The 21,111-nt window shown below is 38.0% G+C and overlaps 1 protein-coding gene and 2 long non-coding RNA genes across 15 annotated transcripts in view; 2 read left to right on the top strand and 1 right to left on the bottom strand.

Moving 5' to 3' along the window:
* KLHL3 (kelch like family member 3) overlaps positions 1 to 21,111 on the bottom strand; it is a 272,614-nt gene that overhangs the window by 229,597 nt on the left and 21,906 nt on the right. For 7 of the 13 annotated variants that reach the window (XR_004183997.1, XR_004183999.1, XR_004183998.1 and 4 more), the window contains 2 exons: positions 12,487 to 12,694; positions 11,864 to 11,917 (listed from right to left, as the gene is read on the bottom strand). The gene's annotated coding sequence lies outside the window, so the exon portion shown is untranslated. Of the gene's footprint in view, positions 1 to 11,863; positions 11,918 to 12,486; positions 12,695 to 16,967; positions 17,010 to 19,210; positions 19,323 to 21,111 lie in introns of those variants that run through there. The other 6 variants (XM_031666790.1, XM_017959919.3, XM_017959924.3 and 3 more) reach the window with 4 other exon arrangements.
* On the top strand, positions 1,027 to 9,961 carry LOC108586210. The gene is made up of 5 exons (XR_004184001.1): positions 1,027 to 1,625; positions 2,240 to 2,381; positions 2,519 to 2,596; positions 9,310 to 9,378; positions 9,796 to 9,961. It is a non-coding gene; the product is annotated as an uncharacterized LOC108586210 (long non-coding RNA).
* On the top strand, positions 13,521 to 15,427 carry LOC103885438. The gene is made up of 2 exons (XR_002522949.2): positions 13,521 to 13,975; positions 15,314 to 15,427. It is a non-coding gene; the product is annotated as an uncharacterized LOC103885438 (long non-coding RNA).

Raw genomic sequence — 21,111 nt, forward strand, 5'->3', positions numbered from 1 at the left:
TTCTTGAGCAGCTTGAGTATGTTCACAAAACAGATGCATTTATTTTTGCAGGGACTAATACTACAGTCACAGTGGTGACTGTGGACTGCCATAGTGGGCCATAGCAGAAGCTGGATTTGTTCGGAAAGTGATGGAAACCATCTCATACACACAAAACTCACAACTCCTTTACTGACTTAATTCACGTACCTCTTTCCTCAACTATTTGTTCTCCCTCCAACCCTGTTAGGTGTAATAGAAAATAAAAAATGGCCAGGTGCGGTGGCGCACACCTGAAGTCTCAGCTGCTCCAGAGGCTGAGGCGAAGAATTGCCTGAAGCCAGGAGTTTGAGGCTGTAGTGTGCTAGGATCACCCATGTGAACAGCTACTGCACTCCAGCTTGGGCAACATAGCAAGATCCTGTCTCTTAAAAAATAAATAAATAAATAAATAAATAAAGTAATTAAATTGTTAAAATCTTCCACCATATCTGGTGCTTTATGGACACTTTGAATTAATTATCTTTATGTGAATAAAGGTTACCTAGTATGGCATCTGTTATCAAATAGAAGATAGATAAACATGCAAACACTAAATCTCCAGCCTCTGCTACCCAGCAAGACTCCATTTCTACAAAAAAAAAAAAAAAATTAGCGAGGCATAGTGGCACATGCCAGTAGTCCTAGCTACTGGGGAGGCTGAGGTGGGAGTATCACTTAAGCCCAGCAGTTCAAGGTTGCAGTGACATATGGTCATGCCACTGCACTCCAGACTGGGTGACAGAGTAAGATCCTGTCTCTAAAAACAAAGCGAAACAAAAACACTAAATAATAAAACAGGCAAGCAAAAGAAAGTATATGGAACAGCATAATAAACTCTCCATCAAATCAAAATAACTTAAGAAACATTTTAAAAGAATGCAGAGTTTAGGTTATTGTATGAATTTAAAATATTCTCACTAATGTGACATTTTGATACATTTAAAATACTGTACATTGCTAAACCTGCCTTACCTTACTTCTCTTTCCTCTTTTTTTCCTAATGAAGCTACTGTCAAATTCTACAGTTGTTCACTTTGAAATAGATCTAATGTCCTATTTTTCAGACCACTGAACCTATATAATATCCATGAAGCCAGTATAACTCTGCAGACATCCTAGCTATTCAGGCAATGTTATAAAGGCATCATCATTGTTCATTTGTCTGATCTCTATGTATCTTGTCATCTTTCCAGGGTAAGATTGCCAAGGTCTTGGACTCTTCATTTGGTGGAGTCTAATTCTGTTCTCTTTACAAAGAGCTAGGGTTACACTCAGCAAAGGTTACCATTTACGTGAGACATGAAGCCTGCTAGCATAACTCATCACCAAAGTAAAACCCCTGGCTATTTTTTCCCTCAAGGACATCCCCAGTGCCACATAAAATCATGAAAGAACACTTCAGGATAGGCCACACGTAGGGCCTGCATGTACTATGAACCCACACTTTCATTTTTATATTCTGGAGTGTGATATTTTCAGAACAGTCAAACAAAAGGGTTTTTTTCCTTTTGAAAAATCTCTTTTTCTCTCCCCTAGAGGAAAATACACGAGAATCTAATGTAAGAGACTACAGTGGCTTTAGCAAGAGAAGCCAATATTTAAGGGTGAGCTTTCTTTTAGAAATTACTCCTTTTTGTGTTTGGCTTTGCTTTATCATTTACTCAAATTAGTTCTGAAAGATTTTTAATAAATAAATAATATTTAAAATTGTTTCAGTAATTTCTAAGACTCAGCTTGTTATCTTTCAAACCTCTGCATTCTGAAGTGGCAGTCAAAGCCAGTGCCTTAAGTGCTGACTGCTTTTGCTTTAAGCACCAATGTTCATCTTTCTTTCTCTTATCCTCTGATGGAAATTCATCTACTCTGGTAATTCTGAAAATTGGAGATTTTAAAGCATGATCAGACCTTGAGATTTTTTAAAAATGTTTTAAAATAGCAAATATTAGACCTAGAAGAAACCTCAGGGACCATCTCACTTCTAATATAACTGAGACCCCAAAGGTCTTGCCCAAATCATAACTAATGAACGACAGCCCTAAAACAGAATCTAGATTTCCTTAATCTTGAATTAGTGCTCTCTTTCACCATATTACTTGATCTTTCTATATTTTTATCCATTTCAGACACAGATTATATAACTCAGCAATATACCCAAAGTAAGATTCAGGGCACTTCTTTGTTCCATTAGTAATCACTGTCTTTTTTCATTGGTTGGAAGATCAGGGACAGGAAACAGGAAACTCCTGCTTGGCCTCCCCACCGCATGGATTAAATGGTAGCAGGGGCTGCTGGGTGACTTGCCCATGAAGCTTGACTGTTCATGCTTAGAAGGAGGAGCATCATGAACGTTAAGAAGCCAGGTACAAAGACCCTTCTCTTTATAAAGATAGAATTTTCTCTTTTTTGTTTTCATTAGCTTAAGGATATAGAACAATTTCAAGGTGGCAAAAGCCTGAATTCCACACACCACCAAAACTATTCTGCTAATCTTTTCCAGCTATTCCTTTGAGATGTGCCAGAAGCTTAGAGGATGTTTTATCCTCTTGCACCAACTGACCTTACATTTACTTATAAGGTATGTTTCTTCCAAAAAGTTCCAGAAGTTTCATATATACTCTCTCATGTAATCCTTCTCTTCCCACAGGGGGAAGCATTTCATTTTTATCTTTTTGCCGTAGCCAAAGTTTCCCTGGTGTTTCCACGGTTTCTTTCCAGAGTTTGATGCTTAAGGTTTAGACTCTCTGGAAGTCACAAACATTCCCAAATGAAGTCTCAATCAATACTGCCAACAAAGCCAACTTATTCATTCGACAATTACTTATTGAGCATCTCCTGTGTGCCTGGCACTATTCCAGGCACTAGGGATTCAGGAGTGAACAAAACAGACTAAGTCTCCATCCTCATGGAGCTTACATACAAAATAAAAGTACTTTTAAGTCCTTTTAAAAGTAAAGTCCTTCTGGGACTTTAATAGACTGTCTGGTAATGGATGTTCTGATAATGAACTATTCCCTTACTAAATTCAGAACCATAAACACATTCTAATCTAATAAAAGATTTTTAAAATTACAGTCTCAACTACTCAGAATAATATCCACAGTTTTGAATTTATCGAGTAATAGAGTCCATTTGCTATAAACCTGCAAGGATTGCACTAGAAGACAAGAGATTTAGATTCTAATCCTGACTCTTCTACCAACAGATTGCATGACCTTGGACAAGAAACATACTCTCTCTGAACCTTACTTTTGTTCTCCAAAGACGTTAGGCAAGAAGATTTCTCATGTCATCTCCTGGTCTGCAATCACAGGATTGGTTAACCTCACCTAAGATGGCTGGTGTAATACTAGGATTTACTGCCAAGGTCAAAAGAGGAGGAATCCTTCTATATCAATTGCTTTTATTTGTCAGGTGGGGTTGAGGAAAATAGCACAAGGCAACATACACCTCCTAGGAAAATGTAACATCTCCCTGTGCAATAATCTGCGAAATCAACCAACTCCACACCTATGTGTTCAACAGTAGGCCAGACACTTTGGGGATGGGAGACATATTACATATTAAAAGATCCCTGATCTTGAGGAATTTCCAAAGAAAGTACATGATAATAGATTATTTAAAACAAAAGTGTATTACAGAAGTTCTAAGTTCACAAGAAAAGAAATATCAAAGAGGCCTAGATTAGTAACCTCTGAGGAAGGGTAGACTATCCCCTGGATCTCCATATAACAACCATCATCACAATAATAATAGCAGCTAACATTCATTGAGCGCTTGATATTTATCATTTATAAATTACGTGCTTTTGTAAGCTATCTAACCCTAGAAATAAACACTACTATTGTGTCTTTTTAACCGATGGGGATCATGAGACTTAGAGGGAAACCTAACATACCTAATAGTAAATGCAAACAATCTGATCCCAGAGTATTCCACACCATCTAATGGTCATGGGCTGCTTGCCTCACCCTCGAAATAAAGGTACAAGCCACAGTATCTGGCACACAGTTTAATGTTCCGTGAATGTTACTCCGTGCCCTTCCCTATCCATCCCCCACTACCATTCACCCTCAACCCTCATCTCACATACATACCTCATCTTTTCCAATTCTAAACATGCTTCGAAATTCAGTTGAAGGTCCACACTGACCTTAGACCAATCAAGCTTCTGTCTCCTTACTTATTTCTAGCACTTACTTCTCAAAGCCTTCCAGGTGATCATGCACTGTCTTGTGATGTCACTGGCATGATTTAATGTCTTATGACATTAATGTTTCTTACATCTTATGATATTATTAAGATGAACCTATATTATTATTAATCTTTTGCACTATTGAGCTTTTCATATAATTTAATTGTGTCAGTTAACTCCAAAATCCTTTGTGTTGTTTCTGGAGTCTTAGCAAAAGAGGCCTCAGGAAGCATTCACCAATCCAAGAGTTTGACTGTGAAGTTTTCATTTTTAGAAAAATGATCCAAGTCAAGCAAATGCAGCTAGCACATCAAAGTTTGATTCTACCCTGTTTAGAGAATATGTAGATATAGGCTCTTTCTGTTTGTGCCTAATTTTAGACATAAAGGTAATCTATGCATGTTTATAATACTTTATCTAATGCATATCCATAGAACTGAATTTATCTTCTTCTGAACTACTGAGAATACTATCTGTTCTTTGAAAATGAAAAAACTGGCCAGGCATGGTGGCTCACATCTGTAATCCCAGCACTTTGGGAGGCTGAAGCAGGTGGATCACCTGAGGTCAGGAGTTCAAGACCAGCCTGGTCAACTTGTTGAAACCCTGTCTCTACTAAAAATACAAAAAAATTAACCAGGCATGGTGGCGTGTGCCTGTAATCCCAGTTACTCAGGAGGCTGAGGCAGGAGAATAGTTTGAACCAAGGAGGCAGAGGTTGCAGTGAGCCAAGATCACACCACTGTACTCCAGCCTGGGCGACAGAGTGAGACACCATCTCAAAAAAAAAAAGAAGAAAAAGAAGAAGAAAATGAAAAAACTGACTCTTACAAAAACAAAAGGCAGCTTCGGTTCACAGATTTATTTTAATCTTATGAATTTATTATAAAATACTATATACATAGGAAAGAGTTAATAGAATATATATGTACAGTTTAAATAATAATAAAAGGTACATTCTGTAGCCACTATCTACCTTAACAAATAAAACATGAAGTAGCATTAATAAATCTTTTTATATCACCTAAATTTTAGTCTAAAGCAAATTAAGCCTGATATAGTAATACAACTTCAAGATGATAAAGGGTTTTTAAAGACTGAAAAGAGCCACCAAGTATTAAGAGATTATATATTGAGATTAGGAGGAGATTAGATAAATCTAGTTCTAATAATAGTAACAAACACTATATATAAAAGACTTTTAAGTGGGAACTAATTTGTTTTCATTAAAGCATTGTTGTGTAATACAAACTTATGGCCTAAATTTTCTCGAATAGTTACAATTTTAGATATTCTATTTCCATAAACCAATGACTTTCTGGAAATTACCATATTTTGTTATTTAGGCTAACCTACATCTTCCAATCAACTTCTCGTACATGGAAATAATATAAAAGTTCTTTGTGGGGCCATGTGACCTAAATGTTGGTTTGAGGAAATAAATCATCATAGATAAAGTGTAAAAAAAGTATCAGGTCACAAGTTTAGGAGATCCTAACTCTAATCTCTGTTGAATTATTGGCTCTATGAGAGCCAAATCATGAATGAAATCCTATTCATGACTGCCACAAAAAGAATAAAATACCTAGGAAGACAACTAATGAGAAGTGAAGGGCCTCTTCAAGGACAACTCCAAACAACTGCTCAAAGAAATCAGAGATGACACAAACAAATGGAAAAATATTCCATTCTCATGGATAGGAAGAATCAATATGTAAAAATGGCCATACTGCCCAAAGCAATTTATAGATTCAATGCTATTCCCATTAAACTACCATTGACATTCTTCACAGAATTAGAAAAAAAAATATTTAAAAATTCCTATGAAACCCAAAAAGAGCCCAAATACCAAAGACAATCATAAGCAAGAAGAATAAAGCTGAAGGTATCACACTACCCAACTTCAAATTACACTACAAGGCTATGGTAACCAAAACAGCATGGTACTGGTACAAGAACAGACACATACACCAATGGAACGGAATAGAGAACCTGCTGGCGAGGTTGTGGAGAAAAAAGAATGCTTTTACACTGTTGGTGGAAGTGTAAATTGTTCAACCACTGTGGAAGACAGTGTAGCAATTCTTCAAAGACCTAGAGGCAGAAATACCATTTGACTCAGCAATCCCATTACTGGGTATATACCCAAAGGAATATAAATCATTCTATTATAAAGATACATGCACATGTATATTCATTGCAGCACTATTCACAATAGCAAAGACATGGAATCAACCTAAATGCCCACCAATAATAGACTGGATAAAGAAAATGTGGTACATATACACCATGGAATACTATGCAGCCATAAAAAGGAACAAGATCATGTCTTTTGCAGGGACATGGATGGAGCTGGAAGCCATTATCCTCAGCAAACTAATGCAGGAACAGAAAACCAAATACCACACAATCTCACTTATAAGTGGAAGCTCAATGATGAGAACACATGGACACATTGAGGGGAACAACACATACTAGGGCCTGTCGAAGAATGAGGAGTGGGAGGAGGCAGAGCATCAGGAAGAATAGTTCATCGATGCTGGGCTTAATACCTAGGTGATGGAACGATCTGTGCAGCAAACCACTATGGCACACGTTTACCTATGTAACAAACCTACACATCTTGCACATGCACCCCAGAACTTAAAATAAAACTTGGAAATAAAAAAAAGAAAATATATTTGAAAAAAATTTTTTGAGGAAAATATAAACAATCGAAGTTTATTCTGGAGACACAGAAAAACTGAATGAACCAGTCACTTTAGAAGATATTGAGAAAGTTTTATTAACCCTTTAGGAAAGCTCATGGTTCAGAATGGTGCCATCTAATAAAAATATACTGCCTATCAGAAAAGAGAACAACAGCCGGGCGCGGTGGCTCACGCCTGTAATCCCAGCACTTTGGGAGGCCAAGGCGGGTAGATTACGATGTCAGGAAATCGAGACCACCCTGGCTAACACGGTGAAACGCTGTCTCTACTGAAAATACAAAAAATTAGCCGGGCATGGTGGCGGGCGCCTGTAGTCCCAGCTACTCGGGAGGCTGAGGTAGGAGAATGGCGTGAACCCGGGAGGTGGAGCTTCTTGCAGTGAGCCGAGATCGCGCCACTGCACTCCGGTCTGGGAGACACAGTGAGACTCCGTCTCAAAAAAAAAAAAAGAAAAGAACAACAAATACATAATCTTAAATTTTCTAATGGTAACACTAAAATTACAAAAAGGAACAGGTAAAATTAATTTTAATAATATGTTTTAAAACAACATATATAAAAGATTATCATTTCAACATGCAATCAATATAAAAATTCATTTTGCAGCCGGGCATAGGGGCTCATGCCTGTAATCCCAGTACTCTGGGAGGCTGAGACAGCAAGATCATTTGAGGTCAGGAGTTCAAGACCAGCCTGGCCAACATGGCGAAACCCCTTCTCTACAAAAAATACAAAAAAAAAAAAAAAAAATTAGCTGGGTGTGGTGGCACACCTGTAATCCCAGCTACTCAGGATGCTAAGGCAGGAGAATTGCTTGAACCCAAGAGGCAGAGGTTGCAGTGGGCAGAGATTGCATCACTGCACTTCAGATTGGGCAACACAGAGAGACTCCGTCTCAAAAATAATAAGAAGAATTTTACCTTTTTGGTACTTAGTCTTTAAAACTGTATTTTGCATTAAAACATTGGAATTTAGTTGCCAAATTTTCATTAGAAATACTTCATGTATTTAAATTGTATGCAATTTATAAAAACTAAATTCATATACCTAGACTGTTCTAAACACACTTAGAAGTTTTCCTAAACTGAAAATGAATCTTTAAATGTAAATTTAAGGAAAATAAAATTTTAAATTAAAAAATTATTGGCTCTGAAGTGAGCTCTAAACTTTCAAGTAGCTAACACAAATAGCAACACAACCAATATTAAGACTAATAGTGTCTATGAGGAAAAATTAAACTAGTATCATGGGAGAAGCTCAATTATTCCTGGTACTAACAATTGAAATACATTTTTCTAGTAAATCATCATGGAGATAATAGGAATACTGACAACATCTGCTATGGTCCAAATGCTGATGTCCCCCCAAAATTCACATGTTGAAACCTAATATTCAAATGTGATAGCATTAAGAAATGGGGCCTTTGGGAAGTGATTAAGTCATGAGGGCTCCAATCTCATGAATGGGATTAGTATCCTTATAAAAGAGACTTGAGGGAATTCGCTTACCCCTTCTACCATGTGAGGACACAGCAACAAGGCACCATTTATGAAGGAGACAGCTCTCACCAAACACTAAATCTGCTGGTGCCTTGATCTTGGACTTCTCAGCCTCCAGAACTGTGAGCAATAAATTTCTATTGTTTACAAATTACCCAGCAAGGTATTTTAAAGGGTATCATAGCAAGCCTGAACAGACTAAGATAACATCCTTCCTTAGTAAGCATAGCAATGTGTTTCAATATATTTCTTACCGTAACAAATATTCTGAAGACTTCAGACCAAAACACACATTCACAGATACTAATTTATGCCCTCTGAAATAATGTTTTGAGAAATGACTCAATACCTCCTCTAGGCACCAGTGCTATAACTCTATAAAGGCAAACACCTGGATTTCTAAAATGGAGAATGCTAAAGTAGTTCCATCCTGAGTTAAGAATTCTGTTGTTCTAGGCTGGGCATGGTGGCTCACACCTATAATCCCAGCCCTTTGGGAGGCTGAGGCAGCAGATCACGTGAGGTCAGGAATTCAAGACCAGCCTGACCAACATGGTGAAACCCCGTCTCTACTAAAAATACAAAAATTAGCCAGACATGGTGGTGCAGCCTGTAGTCTCAGCTACTCAGGAGGCTCACGTGGGAGGATAGCTTGAACCCGGAAGGTGGAGGTTACAGTGTGCCAGGATCACACCACTGCACTCCAGCCTGGGCAACAAAGCGAGACTCCATCCAAAAAAAAAAAAAAAGAATCCAGATGTTCTGGATTAACCTGTCTGTAACCAACACCTGCTGCTAGTCCGAGTGTAAATACAACACACTGGAACTAAATTGTATTAAAATCCAATGAGATTTAGACCAAATCTATCTTTTCTCTTTCTTGCAGGTGCTCAGGGAAGTAAGGAAAAGTTTTATCTCTGGGATTGTGGTTGAAATGTGCTACAGAAATTTCAGAGTAAGTGCAGAATCTCATGTGGATGTGCATTTGTTGCATGTGAATATAGTGAAAGTTCCACTTTAAAAAATACCAAAAAAAAAAAAAAAAACAACCTAAGACTTTGCAGAGAAACTTTGAAGTGATTATTTGCTTTACAGGTTATTTCTTCTAGACAACGTAAGTATTTCATAACACCCCCGATTACCAGACTGAAACAAAACAAATTTAAAGTGAAACTATTCAGAATCATAATCCACTAATAATTGGTAAAAAAAAGTATTAAAATTATTATGCAAATATAGAGAAATATAAGGATTATAGGTAAAAATATGTGCTACATTCAAATGTGTATACACTGAGGCATTTCTATCCAAGTTGCCTCTAATCTTTCTTTCACTTGATGGTGTTTGGTTTTGTTTCCCTCACCGGATAAAGAAGAAAACCACTAGAGTTTCTCTGACCATCAGCTCCCCAGCAAATGAAACCTCCAACAACAGATCCAGTTATTCTACCTTAGTTCAACCACTGTATATTAATACCTGGAGGGTAAGTTCAGTTTTAAGCCTTCTGAGAGGGTCCTAGTAATGCAGACGTAGGCCCAAGAAAAAAGAGTCAATGCAGTTTTCTTAAGAAGTATACATGAAGAAAGCCTCTAGCCACATGACCTCAAAAGAACAAGAAAGAAAGCCACAGGTTTCAGAAATAACTCCATGGTAGCTCTATGACTTGGCCCTTTCTTTGTGTGCCAGACGATAAGGGACAGTTGGTTTCTAGGAACTTGTTCCCATAAGAGTATTCCAACTATCCGAGGAATGAATTCTCTGTTAACTTAAAAAAAAAAGGCGGGGGAGGGAGATGCTTTTTTGAAAACCCAAAAGATCCAAGAAGAACAACTATATGGAGGAAGAAAAAAAAAAACAGTAAAATTTAAAAGTTTTTTAAAACGTTTGATATATAGTATCTAAATACTTGCCAATATGCATTTCCCAAATACAATTGCCCAGTGTTGTATTTCTCCATCTCAGCTAATGGAATGCTGGAGGATAAAGAAGAAAGTGTAGCACTGGAGCAAACACCCAAACTGACACTGAAATTAGAAGCATCATGCTTTTCATAAAGGAAACTTAAGGTGTGGTCAGTAGCAGCTAGAACTGAGCCCGTTAGTTTTTGGCCACCATGGACCTGAGTTTCAGGGCTTTGACAGTATGAGTGACAGCATCATATTCTCTTTTATTCCTTAAACCAGATGCAGAGTCCCTGCAGCAGCCTGTCAGGATCCACTTGTGTAATACCCTCTGTGTTTACCAAGGTAACTCCTCCATACTGCATGATGGAGTTTAGATTTTATAAATAAGTTGTAGACATTAGTGAAGCAGTGAGAAGAAAAAAAGGGGAAACCAGAAAGGATTTCAGAGATTATTATCATGTTATACATGAGAAAAATGAGGCTGAAAAGGGGTGAAATGATTTCCTCAGTGTCACAGAGCAATTCATGGTTTACCCTGTGCTCTTTAGACTTCTGCTCTGTGGCAGTCCTCCAGCTCTGGAGGGCAATGCTTAGACTGTCCCCTCTAGGGATACTGCTTTGCCTGACCTCAAAATAGAGTCAAATTCTCTTAACTAGCCATAAAATGCCGTTCTGAAGTCAACAAGCAAAGTAGTAACTGAGTCCTGATTAGGTCACAGCCAGGAATCACTATCTTCCCTCTCACCCACTGGAAATAGCACAATTGAATCACCCAGGTCAAACCAAAACTAGGACTGAGCCTTCTCTGAGCTCTCTGTCTCCCAATTACCAAACCTGGCAGAATTGGAATAAATGCTCAGTGCTGGCTCAAAGTATGAAATGCAGGGCAGGGATTTAATCTGTACCAGATACAGGATGGGAGACAAATGAAACAATGTCATTAAGAGTAAGTGACATTGCTATTGATTCTGGAAGCTCACTTTCAACAGATGCTGTCAGGTACATGTCTGTTATTTCTACAAGTCTCTCCTGCTGCATTCCTTCCCTATAAGATGCCCTGAGACCTCTGGGCATCAAGCCTGAAGGGTTAGGCTGGTCTATCACCTGATAGAAAGACCTCAGATTCCCACTCTCTGGTCTCACAGCCAAGTTATAATCTGAAATATCATTACAGATTCCAGGGTACTCTGGGGGTACAGGTAGAGGGAAGAGAAAGATGAGGATTTAAGGGGTAAATTTAACGTAAATGCCATCCATTCATTTATACATTGTGATACTAAACTAGCTATAAACCCTTTTTATATATTTGTGTAACTCTTATTCTTTACAGGAAGTTTTCAGACCTTTGTGAAATGAGCCTCAAAACCCCACACATTTTGCTAGCCCGATTTCACAGACGAAGAACCTAAGTTCCAGAGAGGTTAATAGTCCTTTCCAAGTTCCTATAACGTGCTTCAATCAGCCAGTGGCAGAGTTAACATTTTGGCCCAAGTTCCCTGATTCAGGGCTCTTAACAAATTACAATATAGTACTCACCTCCTTATCCAGTTTCACTTTCTGTGGTTTCAACAACCCACGGTAAACTGCGGTCTGAAAATAGATGAATAGAGTATAATAAGATATTTTCAGAGAAAGAGAAAGAGATCACATTCACGTAACTCTTATTACAGTATATTGGTATAATTGTTCTATTTTATCAGTTATTGTTGTTAATCTCTTACTGTGACTAATTTATAAATTTTATCACAGGTATGTATGTATGGGAAAAAACACAGTGTACATAGGTTTCAGTACTATCCATGGTCTCGGGCTTCCACTGGAGGTCTTGGAATGTGTCCCCTGAAGATAAGGGGTGATTACTGTACTGCCCATGCTACTGTGACCAATAATAAAGACTAAATCTGTGATTAGATATGTACTCAACAAAATAGTCAAATATAACAAAAGAAAGAGTATTCAACTAATCTGTTTTCTAATTAGAAAAAAAAATGGCTCTTGGTGAAATGAAATAATAACTTTCTCATTAAATATAATTCTATGAAGACAAAAATAATTTACACCTGACTGTAAAGCACATTACAAAGCCCAAAAGAATGCCCAACAGTGCCTTAAGATACAGTCAGCTGTCAATAATTATGATTTAAAAAATGCACTCTTACTGCAAATGGCATATCAAATCATTGTAGATGGTATAACAGTTTCTTCCATCCTCTGAACTGTGTGTTTGTTCTTCAGCATCTTCAAGACATCTCTACAACCAGAGATCAGCCAGTCATGTTTGAATGCAGAATCCAGGACACAGCCACAGTTCAAGTTCACTGGTACAGACAGAACGTGCAGATAACCAACTCAGATGACTTACGGACTCTGAGGAAAAGTATCATGATAAGCCTTTCAATTGTTTTTAATTCCAGTTAACTTTGAAGTCTACTTCATGTTTTAAAGTTTAATTGCTGATTTTTTAAAGGTTTAAAGATTTGTGCTGTCAAACAATCATTATTTCAAATCCAAATGATTTCTCAATAACCAACAGAGAAAACTGTTTTGATGAAAGAGTAATTTTCATAGCTGTGAAAATACTGGTTTATCATAAATTAATCTTATTTTCATGAGCTCTTGACATATAAACAAAAAGAAATATGAGAATAAACATATTTCTTAAAGGGTAAAACATAAAAAAACTGATGTATAACTTTTTACTTTATTGGGTAATTTTCCTACAAGATAATTAATTTGGAGAAGGGTAGTAAGTATAATGATCTATCTTATGCTAAACAATGAGTTTATACTTTATAAACAATTTCTCATTTAATCCTCACATAACCATTTTGAAATATATGTTATTATCCTAATTTTTAAATAACTAAAATTAGAAATACAAAAAAAATCTCGCTCAAGGACACAAGGCTAGTAAATGCTGAAGCCAGTGTTCAAATCCAAGATAGTTCTTATGCCAAATGAAGAAAATATACTCGTTTAAATATTAATTCAAAATAACTAAATATTTACACATCACATATAGGAAAAAAATCTTATTACAAAAAGGATATATTTCTGTTAAACAACATTTGTTGTATTGTTGAAAATAAAGTAATACAAATTTATAAAAAACCTAGAAAATACATAACACGAAGAAAAAAATTAAAAATAGAGAAAAACCATTATTAACCTTTCATATATTTTTCTACAGTAATACTATAGTATTTTTATAATGTAATTTTCCATTTTATTTTAATCAAAGAAATTAGGAAAAAATAATTCTTTTGGGTGAAAAAGGCCATCTCAGTATTAGTGTGTTCAACAGTGTTCATATTCAGAGAAGATATATTCATCCGGTCTAATCTTAGGGATAAAGAAAGTCTGGGTAAGTAAAGTAATTTTCACAAGGTCACAGAACAATTTAGTGGTAGAAGCAGAACTAAAATCAAGTTCTTGTACCCTGCCACTTATTCATTCCTTTATGTACCTTTTCTGAGTTTCTGAAGAATTTACTTACTGTCTGGGACTCCAGATTAGTCAATTTTGTATTTGTTTCCAGGTATTTCTCATATACATATGGCCCCTTCTCCCAACTAAATTAATTATCATCACTTAAATTCTCTCTCTTTTTTCTTCTTTTATCTTTCAGAAGTTTATCATCCCTTCCTGGTAAGTATAATTTCTTAAAATCTTGATAATTGACTAAATCAACATTAGCATCAGAAGACTTTGTCCCCTAAGTCACTCTTGCCTTCATGAGCTCTTTTGAGGCTCCCCTACACCAACTCTTGAACTGACACAGCAGAAGAAACAAAGTAACTGGGATTTATCGGTGTTTTTATTCATATATTTATTAATTCAACATAGGTTCACTGAGTATAGACTATGGTTAGTTTCTGTTCTTGGTATTAAAGAGACAGCAATGAACCAGACTGACAAGGTCCCTGCTCTCAAAGAATATGCATTCTCCCTGTAATCCCACTTGGGTTAGGATTTGTGACTCATGAACTTTACACAGAAGCAGTAAGGAGGTGTCCTGACATCAAACATCCAAACTGCTCACTGTCCAAGAAGAAGGTGTGATGACCATCACACTGTGGCCATCTCTGCATTAACATTAGGTCTAAGTCTGATGGTAGTGATAATTTCCAGTTCAGTTCAGAGTATGTCTCTATAGGACTAAAGCTACCGAATTCTAGAAATCAAGGAATAAAATGTAATCCCTGCTTTCAAGGATTTCATAGTCTAGTAGAGAAAACAGACATGTCTAAGAGGCAGTTGATAAGAACCATGATGGGATTGTTTTAGATTTTTTTTTATTTTATTGATATATATTAGATGTACATATTTTCAAGGTATATGTGATAATTTAATACATTCATATAATCAAATCAGGGTAAATGAGATATGCATCGCCCAAATTACTTTTCTTTACACTAGAAACATTCAAATTACTCTCTTCTAGCTATTTTGAAATGTACAATTAATGGGGCTTTTTGTTTTGTTTTCTCTTGTTTTTTTTTGAGATGGAGTCTGGCTCTGTCACCCAGTCTGGAGTACAGTGGCAGGATCTCAGCTCACTACGATCTCCGCCTCCCGGGTTCAAATGATTCTCCTGCCTCAGCCTCCTGATTAGCTGGGATTACAGGTGCCCGCCACCATACCTGGCTAATTTTTGTAATTTTTTAGTAGAGGCAGGGTTTCGCCATGCTGGCCAGGCTGGTCTAAAACTCCTGACCTCAGGTGATCCACTGCCTTGGCCTCCCAAAGTTCTGGAATTACAGGCGTGAGTCACCGCGCCCAGCCAATGGGGTTGTATTTTTAATATTTATCTTTATGAGCCCACTGAGAAGAGAAAATACTGAATCAGATGGATTTTTTTTAAATCTCAGGAATAATCTATTTATTCCTAGTACCTACTCTCCCCAACATCCTCCCACACTATACGTCTGTTAACTTGGGGCATCCAAATATGCTAATCAAGTTGAATTTCTGCTCTTTCCACAGGAAGTCTGCACCTTATCACAGAAGCATTTCCTGAAGACTCTGAGGAGTTCAAGTGTATTGCAGAAAATGAGGCTGGCACTGCAGCTTCTACAGCAAAACTCTTCGTTTCCCCAGGTAATAACTCTTCAAAAATCTCCTTGCTACAATTCAGCCCTGAGTCAAAAGGAAGAATCTTTGTTTCCATCTGAACTCGTGGTTAATTATATTTTCCAGAAAGAAAAGTAGTAGAGAAATCAGAGAGTCCTCCCAAGTTATCCATCAGCAAATTTTCTCCAAAACTGGCCTCCTCTCCCTGGAGCACCGAAAGCTACACAAAGGACACGAATCCAGACGATACCGCCATAAACGTTACGCCAATTATTCCTGAACCAATCACTCATAATGAACATGAGATCCAGTTTCCAAAGAAGGATTTCTGTACCATCAGTGGAAATACTTTTGAGCTACAAGCACAGTAGTAAGGGGAGACAGGCCCAACATACATTCATTCAACAAATATTCCTGGTTCTGTAGACAGATCATGACAAAGCTCCTGTCCTCAGGGAGTCTGCATTCTAACATGAGTCACTTTAACTGTGTTGGTCCTCCCTTGCCTTTCAGTGTGCATTTCACCATGGCTGAAATATTAAGCCTGGTGCTTAGATTCACATTTAAGGGTTTGTTACACAGACTTATTGAAAAAAAAAAATCAGGCTGGGTGCGGTGACTCATGCCTGTAATCTTAGAACTTTGGAGACTGAGGCAGGTGGATTACTTGAGGTCAGGAGTTCAAGACCAGCCTGGTCAACATGGTGAAACCTCGTCTCTACTAAAAATAAAAAATAAAAAAATTAGTTGGGCATAGTGATGTGCACCTGTAGTCCCAGCTACTTAGGAGACTGAGGCACCAGAATTGCTTGAACCAGAAGGTGGAGGTTGCAGTGAGCTGAGATCGTGACACTGCACTCCAGCCTGAGCGACAGAGCAAGAGTCTGTCTCCAAAAAAAAAAACAAAAAGGAAAAGAAAAATCAATGCTGAAATAACACAAGATTTTGAAGAAGTGGAATCTCTTCCCAAAATAGAATTCAGTGTCCTATCTCAATATAAAAATGTAAAACATTTTGTGATATAGGTTTCTTCTTTATCCATGAAGAAAAACAGACCTTAGAATAAAAACAGAACTGTCCTTGTGTTTGGAAAACAAATGTAGAAAGGTAAAGATAATTGAGTTAAGTGAATTTTCCCACCAGGTTATGTTTAAAACAACACAATCCATAACCATTTGCTACTTCTCCACCCCTCAACACAAACCTCAAATCAAAATATTGTTTAAAAAATAACCTAGGGGCTTGGCATGGTGGCTCACCCCTGTAATCCCAGCACTTTGGGAGGCCGAGGCGGGCAGATCACCTGAGGTCAGGAGTTCAAGACCAGCCTGACCAACAGGGTGAAACCCCATCTCTACTAAAAATACAAAAATTAGCTGGGCGTGGTGGCACATGCCTGTAATCCCAGCTACTTGGGAGGCTGAGGCACAAGAATCGCTTGAACCCAAGAGGCAGAGGTTGCAGGGAGCCGAGATCACACCACTACACTCCAGCCTGGATGACAAAGCATGCTAGGCTTGCCTTGGGAAGACGGCCAATACTGATTATCTAAATTTTTTCTACATACCTGTGTTTAGTAGCAAGCCTTTGGGAGGCTGAGGCAGGTGGATCACAAGGTCAGAAGTCTGAGAACAGCCTAACCAACATGGTGAAACCCCGTCTGTACTAAAAATACAAAAATTAGCCGAGCCGAGCGTGGTGGCACACACCTGTAATCCCAGCTATTCAGGAGGCTTAGGCAGGAGAATCACTTCAACCCGGGAGGCGGAGGTTGCAGTGAGCCGAGATCGCACCACTGCACTCCAGCCTGGGCAACAGAGCGAGACACTGTCTCAAACATACAAACACACACACACACACACACACACACACAAATAGTAAGCCTAGGTCAGGCACAGTGGCTTACACCCGTAATCCCAGCACTTTGGCAGCCTGAGGCAGGCGGACTGCTTGAGCCCAGAACTTCTAGACCAGCCTGGGCAACATAGTGAGATCCCATCTCTACAAAAATATGTAAAAATTAGCTGGGTGTGGTGGCTCATGTCTGTAGTCTCAGCTACTTGGGATGCTGAAGTGGGAGGATGGCTTAAGCTGGGGAGGTCAGGCCTGCAGTGAGATGTGATCCCGCCACTGCATTCCAGCCTGGAGGGCAGAGCAAGACCCTGTCTTTAAAAAAAAAAAAAAGAAAGTGAGCCTTTAAAGCTTTAAAAGGCACAGTGGCTCACACATGTAATCCCAACACTTTGGGAGGCTGTGGCAGGAGGATCACTTGAGCCTAGGAGTTCGAGGCTGCAATAGATATGATCATGCCACTGCACTTCAACCTCAGAGACCAAGTGGGAACCCATCTCGAAAATAAAAATAAGCAAATAAATAAAACTTTAGAAGACCTTGAATTTATAAGTTAATATCTTTCATTACAAATGACCATCTTCATTAGTAAAATCATCTGTGGAGAAAACTATTGGGTAAATATTCCATAAAAGTTAACAAGTTTTTATTGAGTGTCTACTATGAGCCACAGTGTTAGGCAAGATAAATAAGTAGTAAACAGTCCCTCCCTCAGAAACAATTTAGTTAAGGAGATAAACCCACAGAATGTCCATTATACGACTTCCCATTTCATTTGAGTCTCTCATCAATCATCTGATTTAGGTTGGTAAACCTGGTACTACTTTTTTTTTGGGGGGCGGGGGGAGTCTGGGTCCCGGGTCTTGCTATGTCACCCAGGCTGGAGTGCAGTGGTGTGATCATGGTTCCCTGCGCCTCGATCTCTTGGGCTCAAGCGATTTTCCCACCTCAGCCTCCCATGTAGCTGGGACGACAGAAATGCACCACCATACCTAGCCTCATTTTTCAATCAGTTATGAAAGCTCAAAGTTTAAGCAACTTGTTTAAGGCTACACAGCATGTATGTGGTGGAGTGGGCGCTCACACTTAGGTCTCCAAAAACAGATAACAAGAGGTAAATATGTCTAGAAAGTTGTAGAGTATTAGCCAAATTAATGTTATCATTTGTATTCTTTTACTCCAAACTCCATGGATTTCATTAATTTCTTGCTTGGGAATAATATAAGATTGAGTCAAATGCTAGACTGGATATTTCAAATTATAAATGCTACAATGGGATTCCCTTTCGTTATATGTCTACACAAAACTTTAATAACCACAGTGAATTTGTGTGAACTAAAATAAAACTTTCTTTACTCTTTAGTTCTTCCATCCTCAATGTGACATATTCCTTTACAGTTGATATAACAGAAATGAGTTTCGTCACATACATCTGACCTCTGACTTTAGAAGAAGCTCACAGCACCATTTTTTTTTTTTACAATAGCATATATACCTTATATTTTTGAAAGACAAGAGCTATAAATGAAGAGGGAAGGATGAGTGACAGTTAAATAGCTACCCTGGTTCTGAAACTGATAGACAAGGAATTCCCTTAACATGTAACAGGAAAGGTTTCAGTGAGATAGTAGGAAGTTACTGTGTTTTGTAAGGCATTTGAATAATTTACTGAAGGCCCTTACTGATAATTTAGAAAAAGAAATGGAAAAGGCTGTCTTTATGAGCAGACTGTAGTAAAAGTTCACCCATTTGGCATTGTAATAATTCTTCCAGTCTTAAGAGTCTATGATTTTTCTCAAATAGGCAATTAAACCATTCAAATAGCCATATTTGTGAGGAAACAAACGACCATTCAAAAAAGCAAATCAAACATTAAAAGGCAGGAACAGATTTACAGTAGATTATTAAATATAGACCCCTGACTACTGAGAATGGTATCGTAAAAGAGGACCTACTTACCTTTCCTAAATCATCCCTTGATCCCCCTATTATAGCAAGAACTTTAGCTTTGATGTACCATGGAGGCTATCACATTTATCACACTGTAACCTGGGTTGTATCTCACAAAGACCTAGAGAAGAGGCAAAGTTTGAAAGACAAAGAGTAAGCAGAACTAAATTCTTCCTCAAGTGTAGTACCCTTAGAACGTGCTGTAGGCAAAATCGGGTATTTAGCAGGTTGTCCTGGATGTCTTCCCTACTTGGCTGATGAGGTATAGCTCAAACTTTTAGTACAGAGAGACCTCAAATCTATTATTTCCTTTTCCATGCCCTAATCAAACCCTGTTCTCCAGCAGAACCAAATGTCAGTCATATATACCACATTTAAAATGCTTAGAATAGATAGGCTGGGCATATGGTTTATGCCTATAATTCCAGTGCTTTGAGAAGACAATGTGGGAGGATCGCTTGACGTCAGGAGTTCGAGACCAGCTTGAGCAACATAGCGAAACTCTGTCTCTACAAAAAATTGTAAAATTAGCTGGGTATAGTGGTGCATGCCTGTAGCCCTAGCTACTTGAAAGGCTGCAGAGGAAGGATCTCTTGGGCCCAGGAGTTTGAGGCTGCAGTGAGTTCTGATCATATCACTGCACTCCAGCCTGGGTGACAGAGTAAGACCCTGCCTCTGAAAAAAAAAAAACTAATAATAAAAAAAATGCTTGAAGGCGTGTCTTACTCATTATAAATGCTATATACTGGCTATTATTATTTTTATTCTATCACTTGCATTTGCATTTTAAGTCTCTCTAATTTAGATGGAAAGGCTTTGTCTCTATTAATGGAATTTGAAATATCAGTGAACAGATGTTAAGGAATATTTTGGGAGATTCCTGAAATAAGACTTTGTAGGCAACCACCTACTCACCAAGTCTAGCATGTTTTTTCTACTAAGGGCTGCGCGCCCAGGCAGAAATTATCAAACTTTCTTTGAACACCAAAGAAAGGTACACCTACATGGTCAGCTGTGAAGAATTTTACATGGCTCATATGTGCTTAAACATCTATTTGCTGGACCCTAATGTACATGTTAATTCAATCAAGATTGGGGTATCTACTCATGAGGGAGGGGAACTGAAGCCACCCCATGGAGACAATTCTACTCCATTGACCGGATCCTCATGCCACCTACCCTACTTCACCACGTTTGTTGATTCAACATTTTATTCTTCTGCAATTATTTACTTCCCTGCACAAAAATGGAAACCTAAATACCATGATGGTCTCCGTGACAAAAAGTGAAAGGAAACTATATAACTGTTAGGAGTAAAGGGAGATGAACATACATTGACAGCCCTAATTATATAGATTGCTTATTTGTTTGGTTGTTTCTTGTTTCAAAACTCTTTTAGAATAAAAGTACTAGGCGAAAGGGGCATATGCCATATGGATTCAGAAAACTTGCTAAAGAAACACAATCATGTTTTTCCACCTCCCTACCTTGCCAGTGACATGTCACTATGACCCTGGTCTCCTGCTTTGCGCAGACTGCCCTCCACCTTGGAACAAATTGCTAGTACTGAGAGATCTCAAATCTATTATTGAATCCTACTCTCATTAGGCAAAAAAAAAAAAAGACTTCAGATGAAGAATTATGCAATACAAATCAATTTGGAGCCCATCTACCACTGGTCTTATTCCTGGGGAAGTCTTAGTATAATAGATAGATGAACTCCACTCCTGAAATATTATTTCCCCTTTAGTCCTGTCTCTTAAATTGGGAAAATTCAAAGTCCCCACCATAATAAAGAAATAAGAGGGTTTTTTTCTATTTTTCCCATTTCCCTATTCACCGCCCTTCCCTCACATGAGCTTGCTAAAGTTCATAGTCAAAATTCACGTCTAAAATAAAGAGGCTTGCAA

Source organism: Papio anubis, chromosome 5, assembly GCF_008728515.1.
Source record: "Papio anubis isolate 15944 chromosome 5, Panubis1.0, whole genome shotgun sequence".
Taxonomy (NCBI): domain Eukaryota; kingdom Metazoa; phylum Chordata; class Mammalia; order Primates; family Cercopithecidae; genus Papio; species Papio anubis.